At 37.2% G+C, this 9,864-nt stretch overlaps 1 pseudogene across 1 annotated transcript; it reads left to right on the top strand.

Moving 5' to 3' along the window:
- Positions 1–3,667: 3,667 nt before the first annotated feature.
- On the top strand, positions 3,668–7,055 carry LOC309615914 (protein SET pseudogene; annotated as a pseudogene). The gene has a single exon. The product of its transcript is annotated as a protein SET pseudogene (transcript).
- The last annotated feature ends 2,809 nt before the right edge of the window (positions 7,056–9,864 follow it).

Here is a 9,864-nt window from a genome sequence, read left to right on the forward strand (position 1 = left end):
TGAAGGAATTACACACTCTCCTGGAGGATATGCCAGCCACAAGAGAGGATGTTTACAATGAACTGAATCTTTCATGGCAGGAGTAATGATTTCCCTTTCCTGGGAGTCATTTATTTTCTCTTCACAATCTTCATTGCTTCTTCCAGTAGACCATCAGTGGACTTATAGAGTGACATCTTTAACATCACAGAACACATGCAACGTATTCTCTGATCAGGGAATTCACTGAAAGTGAGTGAATTTTAGCAATATGCTTGTGTCCATCAAACTCACTCTTGTTGTTATAAATCTGTTATCCTACATCTGACCTAATAGAACAATGAAATGGCTATTAGAAATGCAATTATAGTGCTGGCTTTGTGACAAAATCTGTTGAGTGTTCAAGCTCCAATATGTTCTGAATTAGCGATCAGTATATGCTATTGTTTCTCCTGTAGCCAGAATACATAAGTCTAGGAGCCAAGGTATGGAAATGAGAGTGACTTTGGTCATTATTACTAAAATAATTCAGTGCAAAATGCTTGCTTCCCATCCCTGCAAATATATGCCTTTCTGATTCCCAGAGAAGGAATGCTCCAACCAGAGAACCCAACAAAAGTTCCATTGAATTGAAAGGATGTTGCCCATTGGCTACTTTAGAACCAATAGACACATAAAGGACTTATGTACTGGTTGATATGATAGGTCCTGATGATGCAGGGGAGATAGGCCTGCCAATATAAAATGAGGTCAAGGATGAATATGTCTGGAACCAGTGGTGTTTCCTTGTATTCCCAAATCCACTGGTAAATGTAAATATGAAACTGCAGCAAAAATCACATACAAGCAAGATTGTTAATGGAACAGACTCTTCAGAAATAATGATTTGGGCCACCTCCCCTCTCCCTTCAGATAAATAACCATAGCCAGTTGAAGTTCTGGCTGAGAACAAAGAGTATATAGAAAAAGGGAGAAAGGAAGTTATGAATAACAACTATGGTCACATAATAATTAAAGAAATGAAGACTGTAGAAATAATGCACTTTTTCCTCTTTGCTTTGATATGTATATATTTGTATATATATATGTGTGTATATATATATTATGTTTTAAACAATTATTTTTATTTTCTTCCAGTCCCCAGTAACCTAGCATAAAGTATGCTAATAATGGGTAACTCTATATTTCAGTATTTAAATTAGAAGATATCAAAAGGATGTTGTGACTGAGCTATGATAGATTTGAAAAATCAAAGGGGAGAGACACAATGGCTTATGGGGTTTTGTGTCTCCTCATTTGGATTACCTGTTGGCAACTTGCCATCACCACTGCCTCCTTCTAAGCCTGGCTTTGCACATTGCTGAGGAGAAGCTGAAGACTACATTTCCCAGAGTGCATTTTTCTGTATAGTTCCAGAATAGACTTTGAGGTACTTGTTTAAACCAGTGAAGGTTGAAGGGGAGAAATCATTTTCTTCTAAAGTCATTTGCAGAAAGATTCCTGGGGAGATGTCAGATTCATTATGGCTTCCCAGTAAGCTCCTGAGAACCATCTACCTCATGACTTTTGGAATAAAACAAATGATGAGAATGAAACAGATGAAATTCTGAGATTTCACCTCTTTCCTGCATGTCTGTGAGGAGAATCCACCTGAATGCTATGCAGGCTGAGTTCTGCTGTGTACACTTCCTTGACCTTCTGTGGCAGTTTTCTGACTCTTGGCAATGACTTAATGGTGTCCTTGACTTTTGCAATCCTAACTCTTCCTGTTAGCCTTTAATTTCTACACTAAACAATTCATTCCCATACTACAAAAGGTAGTTTATAGGTTTGTTGTTCATGGGGTGTTTTGTTGTTTTTGTTTCTTCTGTTGTTTCCCCGACCAAAATCCGATTCAAAATTCTGTGGCCAAGGATGCCAGAGCACTTCAGTTGACACCAAGTCAACTGATACTAAGGTGAAGTGCACATGTAGATCCCTACCAGCTCAGTCAATGAATTTTAATGTACACAAGGTGACGGTTGAAAGCAATAAAATAAAAAAGAAAAGGTCGTTCTGATTCTGATAGTTACAATATCTTACAAATCTCTGGAGATTCTGCTTTCCAAAATGCTGTTTGGAAATATATAAGTGTTTGTGGTTGGGTCAAAGCAACTTATCTGTTTAGATAAGGTGGAGTGAGATATTTGCTTATGTAAGTATCTTGTTTGAATGGGCAACTCATGATTGACTGTGATAAATCATAGGGCCTACCAGCTAAGAACCTTTCCTCATACTTTGTTAAGAAGCAATTTTGGAGGTTAAAAGAAAAATAAATGGGTGACCAAGGCAAACATAAAACTCTTTTCCTCTCACTTTATGTGTTTGTAAACACATAAAGGGTATAAATAGCACCTGATGTTGTGAGAATTGAATGAAAAAAAATAGTTAATATTTAGATTACACAATGCTTATTGTAAATATGTATTACATTTTAGCTTACTAAGAGCAGCAGCATTACAGGGACTTAGTTTATGCTTCCTTGTGTTTTGTGGGAAATTTAATATTTACATGCTTTAATGATGTTGTTAAGCTATCTAGAAAGAAAATAACATACCTTGTGCTTGTATTGAATTCAGTTATTTCAGAGAGTTAAAATGTCTCCAAATTCAGCTATTTTTCTTTGAATTATTGAAATAAAGACTCCTCATGGGCCTCCTAATGTTATTCTTTGCCTCATACTCCTCCCTGCCAGGGCCAAAATTCCTGGAATGCTACAATTGTCGATGGTCCTCCCCTAATATAATTGGTTTCTATCTCAATTTGAATTAAGCATTTGTGTTGGCTGGCATAAATTCAAAGGACCAAATGATTTCTTTTCTGAGAAAGAGCAGAAGATGTGAAATAATCCTCAAAATAAACAAAATGATACTTTCTTGGTAATGTACAGCTACTTGCCTGGTAGAATAGTGATAATTAAGAAAAATATTTTCAAAGATCCACTTATTTCTTACAATCTTATAAGATCAAATGACATCTACTTTATTCAGAAATAAAAATTCACACTGAATTAACTAAAGTTACATTTCAGCATATGCTAATACCAACACTAACTCCATACAAGTATGGGGAACTCAAAAATACATTTGGATAACTATAGTATAGACTACATTAGGAATGCATTGACTGCTGACCTCTATCTTATGTATGTTTGCTCATATCAAAAGCTCACCCAACCTTGTCCAGTTTTAAAAACGCATGGCATATATTTTTTCCACTAACTTTTCAAGACTACAATAAGGTCTAATAAGGCTATACATGTAAACATAATGAAATATGTTGACCTTAGACAATATTGGTATTAAAACAGGTCAAGAAATATTTCTGACTTTGAAAATATATAACATATGCCAAAATAGTACTTTTCATATATCGATCATCATTTACTTTCTCTTATCTTTTGTTCCTCACATCCAATCAGTTATCTATTCTGTTAATTATTGTTACAAATGTGTCCCTTTTTTTTTTAAATTTAATTTTATTTATTTATGGCTGTGTTTGGGTCTTCGTTTCTGTGCGAGGGCTTTCTCTAGTTACAGCAAGTGGGGGCCACTCTTCATCACGGTGCGCGGGCCTCTCTTGTTGCGGAGCACAGGCTCCAGACGCGCAGGCTCAGTAATTGTGGCTCACCGGCCTAGTTGCATGTGGGATCTTCCCAGACCAGGGCTCGAACCCGTGTCCCCTGCATTAGCAGGCAGACTCTCAACCACTGTGCCACCAGGGAAGCCCAACAAATTTGTCCCTTTTTTGCCATTCCCAGCTTAATTCAGATTTTCATTATGTCACACTTGAAATCCTGTAGTTATTTTATAGTTGCTCTTCTTCCCTCTAATCTGTCACTCCATTTTAATCTGTTTGACTGGCTCTTATCAGATTAATTTTCCTAAAATAATAATTTTATTATCATAATTCTCTGACGAAGGCCTTTAAGTAGTTTCATTGTTTTGGCTCCACTCAAACTTCACCTGTGTCCTAATTTCTTTTGTGGATCAAGCAGACATGCCTGTGGTGGATTTTGGAGCCAGACAGACCTGAATTGACAGCTTGATTTTGACTCTGTGAGATGTGGTTGAGTTCTTCAGGGTCTCTAAACATTACCTGCCTGTCTGTTAATTAACATGGAAAGAAAAATGTGTGGCTGTCTCAAAGTACGACTATGAGAATTAAAATGAAATAATGTGAGTTTTCAGAGCTCTTTGTGTTTGTGTCTTCCCTTGGGTGGATTCTTGGTTTTTCCCACAGCATGGCTCCCAAACACCAGTCTTCACTTCCACCTCAAGCGAAGAAACCAAAGAAAGTGAGACTGACTCCTGCCTCCAGGGCAGAGGAAACATCTGCTTCTCCAAACTTGCCGAAGGAAGAAAAAGAACAGCAAGAAGAAATTGAACATATTGATGAAGTACAAAATGAAATAGACAGATGTAATGAACAAGCCAACGAGAAGATTTTGAAAGTAGAACAGAAAAATAACAAACTCCGCCAACCATTTTTTCAGAAGAGGTCAGAATGGACTTCCAAAATCCGAAATTTTGGTGTAACAACATTTGTCAACCATCCACAGTTGTCTGTACTGTTTGTGCAGGAGGGTGAAGAGGCACTGCATTATTTGATAAGAGTGGAAGTAAGAGAATTTGAAAATATTAAATCAGGTTATAGAATAGATTTTTGTTTTAATGAAAACCCTTACTTTGAAAATAAAGTTCTCTCCAAAGAATTTCATCTGAATGAGAGTGGTGATTCATCTTCAAAGTGCACTGAAATCAAATCGAAATCCAGAAAGGATCTGATGAAAAGTTCAAGCCAAACGCAGAATAAAGCCAGCAGGAAGACACAGCATGAGGAACCAGAGAGCTTCTTCACCTGGTTTCCTGATCATTCTGATGCAGCTGCAGATGAGTTAGGAGAGGTCATCAAAGATGATATTTGGCCAAATCCATTACAGTACTACTTGGTTCCTGACGTGGATGATGAGGAAGGGGAAGAAGAAGAAGATGATGATGTTAAAGAAGAAGAAGGATTGGAAGATATTGATGAAGAAAGGGATGAGGATAAAGGTGAAGAAGATGAAGATTATGAGGAGGAGGAGAAAGGAGAGGAAGATGAAGGAGAAGATGACTAATGGAACACTGATGGATTCCAACCTTCCTTTTTTAATTTTCTCCAGTCCCTGGGAGCAAGTGGCAATCTTTTTTTTTGTTCTCTTGTTTTTAGTCATCCTGTTTTGAGGTCTCTTTTCTCCTTTATACCATGGTTCTCAACTTATTTTGGGGGGAAATACCTTGAGCAGAACTCAGTAGGAAAAGAATCTCTACCCTTTTCTGTTCCAAATTCATTTTTATTCCTTCCTGCCTCAACAAAAACTTTATGGAATCAACACCACCATGCTCCGTGGGAAAAAAGCCTCCTACTCCCTTAGATCTGCTGGAAGCTGGAGGGTGCTAGGTCCCTGTGAAGTAGTGCATAGAAGTCTAGATTTTTTCCTCCATTCTCTGTATATTGGGCTCAGAGTTTACACTGTGTCTCTATGTGAATATGGACAGTTAGCATTTACCAACATGTATCTGTTTACTTTCTCTTGTTTAAAAAAAGGAAAAAAAAAACTTTAATAAATGGGGTTATAGAAGGTCAGCAAAGGGTGGGTTTGAGATGCTTGGGTGGGTTAAGTGGGCATTTTGACAGTATGGCTTCTCCTTTGGCATGTTTTAATTGTGATGTTTAACAGACATCCTTGCAGTTTAAGATGACACATTTAAAATCAAATTATCTCCTAATGATGACTTGAGCCCTGCTACTCGATGAGAGAATCAGTAGAACCCATAGGATCTCATTTGCAATTGACATTCTTTATTGTAATTTTGTTCCTGTTTATTTTTAAATTTTTCTTTTCATTTCACTGGAAAGAAAGATGATGCTCAGTTTTAAACGTTAAAATTGTACACGTTGCTTTGTTACAGTCAAACTAAATGTGTACACAAAGGATTTGATGTTTTTCTGTCAGAACGGATATTCTTAATATGACTTTCCAAATTTGACTTGTATAAAATTATTGTCAAACTTTGCCACCCTAACTTCGTATTTTTTGATACACAATTGCAGGATGACCCCAGGGCTATGTTGATTGAGTAAAGGAATTTGAATCAATGTATTAATGTTTCCATAGCTGGGAACCCATCACGGGTACAATTTGCCATCAATTTCTGAAATTTTTCACATCATTCAGGATTCCAGATTGCTGAAAACTCATTTCTGAATATGTTGTACCCTTGATTTGTATCTCAAATTGGCATTTCAAAATATGGACTTTTATTTATCTGGATATAATAATAGTTCCTGCCACCACCATCAGACAGACCCGGTGCTCCACTGTCGAGTCAACACACAACAGGGCAATTGTTAGATGTGGTCGAGGTGGCCAAGAAGACCGGCTTTCCAAGTAAGAAGTCCGTATTGGCAGTTAAGAAACTCAGGTTAGGAGTACTTTTGTCTCAAAATACCAGCTCTTTAGCATATAGCGCTCAAATGAGACCTGTCTGTGTGAATCTGGATGAGATGATGGACTCTACTCTGTTTGCTAAATGACATTGTGCATAAGTAACATTTTTTTTTTAAACATCTTTATTGGAGTATAATTGCTTTACAATGGTGCATCAGTTTCTGCTTCATAACAAAGTGAATCAGTCAAACACATACATACGTTCCCACATCTCCTCCCTCCTGCGTCTCCCCCCCTCACACCCTCCCGATCCCACCCCTCCAGGCGGCCACAAAGCACCGAGCTGATCTCCCTGTGCTATGCGGCTGCTTCCCACTAGCTATCTATTTTACATTTCGTAGTGTATATATGTCCATGCCACTCTCTCACCCTGTCATATCTTACCCCTCCCCCTCCCCATATCCTCAAGTCCATTCTCTAGTAGGTCTGTGTCTTTATTCCCATCTTGCCACTAGGTTCTTCATGACCTTTTTTTTTTTTTTTCCTTAGATTCCATATATATGTGTTAGCATACTATATTTGTTTTTCTCTTTCTGACTTACTTCACTCTGTATGACAGACTCTAACTCCATCACCTCACTACAAATACCTCCATTTCATTTCTTTTTATGGCTGAGTAATATTCCATTGTATATATGTGCCACATCTTCTTTATCCATTCATCCGATGGTGGACACTTAGGTTGCTTCCATGACCTGGCTATTGTAAATAGAGCTGCAATGGACATTATGGTACATGACTCTTTTTGAATTATGGTTTTCTCAGGGTATATGCCCAGTAGTGGGATTGCTGGGTCGTATGGTAGTTCTATTTTTTGTTTTTTTAAGGAACCTCCATACTGTTCGCCATAGTGGCTGTATCAATTTACATTCCCACCAACAGTGCAAGAGTGTTCCCTTTTCTCCACACCCTCTCCAGCATTTATTGTATCTAGATTTTTTGATGATGGCCATTCTGACCGGTGTGACATGATATCTCATTGTAGTTTTGATTTGCATTTCTCTAATGATTAATGATGTTGAGCATTCTTTCATGTGTCTGTAGGCCATCTGTATATCTTCTTTGGAGAAATGTCTGTTTAGGTCTTCTGCCCATTTTTGGATTGGGTTGTTTGTTTTTTTGTTATTGAGCTGCATGAGCTGCTTGTAAATTTTGGAGATTAATCCTTTGTCAGTTGCTTCATTTGCAAATATTTTCTCCCATTCTGAGGGTTGTCTTTTGGTTTTGTTTATGGTTTCCTTTGCTGTGCAAAAGGTTTTAAGTTTCATTAGGTCCCATTTGTTTATTTGTGTTTTTATTTCCATTTCTCTAGGAGCTGGGTCAAAAAGAATCTTGCTGTGATTTATGTCACAGAGTGTTCTGCCTATGTTTTCCTCTAAGAGTTTGATAGTGTCTGGCCTTACACTTAGGTCTTTAATCCATTTTGAGTTTATTTTTGTGTATGGTGTCAGGGAGTGTTCTAATTTCATACTTTTACATGTACCTGTCCAGTTTTCCCAGCACCACTTATTGAAGAGGCTGTATTTTCTCCACTGTATATGCTTGCCTCCTTTATCAAAGATAATGTGACTGTAGTGCATGGGTTTTTCTCTGGGCTTTCTATCCTGTTCCATTGATCTATATTTCTTTTTTTGTGTCTTGATTACTGTAGCTTTGTAATATAGTCTGAAGTCAGGGAGGCTGATTCGTCCAGCTCCATTTTTCGTTCTCAAGATTGCTTTGGCTATTCGGGGTCTTTTGTGTTTCCATACAAATTGTGAAATTTTTTGTTCTAGTTCTATGAAAAATGCCAGTGGTAGTTTGATAGGGATTGCATTGAATCTGTAGATTGCTTTGGGTAGTAGAGTCATTTTCACAATGTTGATTCTTCCAATCAAAGAACATGGTATATCTCTCCATCTATTTGTATCATCTTTAATTTCTTTCATCAGTGTCTTATAATTTTCTGCATACAGGTCTTTTGTCTCCTTAGGTAGGTTTATTCCTAGATATTTTATTCTTTTTGTTGCAATGGTAAACGGGAGTGTTTTCTTAATTTCACTTTAGGATTTTTAATCATTGGTGTATAGGAATGCAAGAGATTTCTGTGCATTAATTTTGTATCCTGCTACTTTACGAAATTCATTGATTAGTTCTAGTAGTTTTCTGGTAGCGTCTTTATGATTCTCTATGTATAGTATCATGTCATCTGCAAACAGTGACAGTTTTACTTCTTCTTTTCCGATTTGGATTCCTTTTATTTCTTTGTCTTCTCTGATTGCTGTGGCTAACACTTCCAAAACTATGTTGAATAATAGTGGTGAGAGTGGGCAACATTGTCTTGTTCCTGATCTTAGTGGAAATGGTTTCAATTTTTCACCATTGAGAACAATGTTGGCTGTGGGTTTGTCATATATGGCCTTTATTATGTTGAGGAAAGTTCCCTCTGTGCCTACTTTCTTCAGGGCTTTTATCATAAATGGGTGTTGAATTTTGTCGAAAGCTTTCTCTGCATCTATTGAGATGATCATATGGTTTTTCTCCTTCAATTTGTTAATATGATGTATCACGTTGATTGATTTGTGTATATTGAAGAATCCTTGCATTACTGGAATAGACCCCACTTGATCACGGTGTATGATCCCTTTAATGTGCTGTTGGATTCTGTTTGCTAGTGTTTTGTTGAAGATTTTTGCATCTATGTTCATCAGTGATATTGGCCTGTAGTATTCTTTCTTTGTGACATCTTTGTCTGGTTTTGGTAGCAGGGTGATGGTAGCCTCATAGAACGAGTTTGGGAGTGTTCCTCCCTCTGCAATATTTTGGAAGAGTTTGAGAAGGATAGGTGTTAGCTCTTCTCTAAATGTTTGATAGAATTCGCCTGTGAATCCATCTGGTCCTGGGCTTTTGTTTGTTGGAAGACTTTTAATCACAGTTTCAATTTCAGTGCTTGTGATTGATCTATTCATATTTTCGATTTCTTCCTGGTTCAGTCTTGGTAGGTTGTGCATTTCTAAGAATCTGTCCATTTCTTCCAGTTTGTCCATTTTATTGGCATAGAGTTGCTTGTAGTAATCGCTCATGATCGTTTGTATTTCTGCAGTGTCAGTGGTTACTTCTCCCTTTTCTTTTCTAATTCTATTGATTTGAGTCTTCTCCCTTTTTCTCTTGCTGAGTCTGGCTAATGGTTTATCAATTTTGTTTATCTTCTCAAGGAACCAGCTTTTAGTTTTATCGATCTTTGCTATTGTCTCCTTCATTTCTTTTTCATTTATTTCTGATCTGATCTTTATGATTTCTTTCCTTCTGCTAGCTTTCGTTCTTTTTTGTTCTTCTTTCTCTAATTGTTTTAGGTGCAAGGTTAGGTTGTTTAT

Source organism: Balaenoptera borealis, assembly GCF_965194805.1.
Source record: "Balaenoptera borealis genome assembly, chromosome: 18".
Taxonomy (NCBI): domain Eukaryota; kingdom Metazoa; phylum Chordata; class Mammalia; order Artiodactyla; family Balaenopteridae; genus Balaenoptera; species Balaenoptera borealis.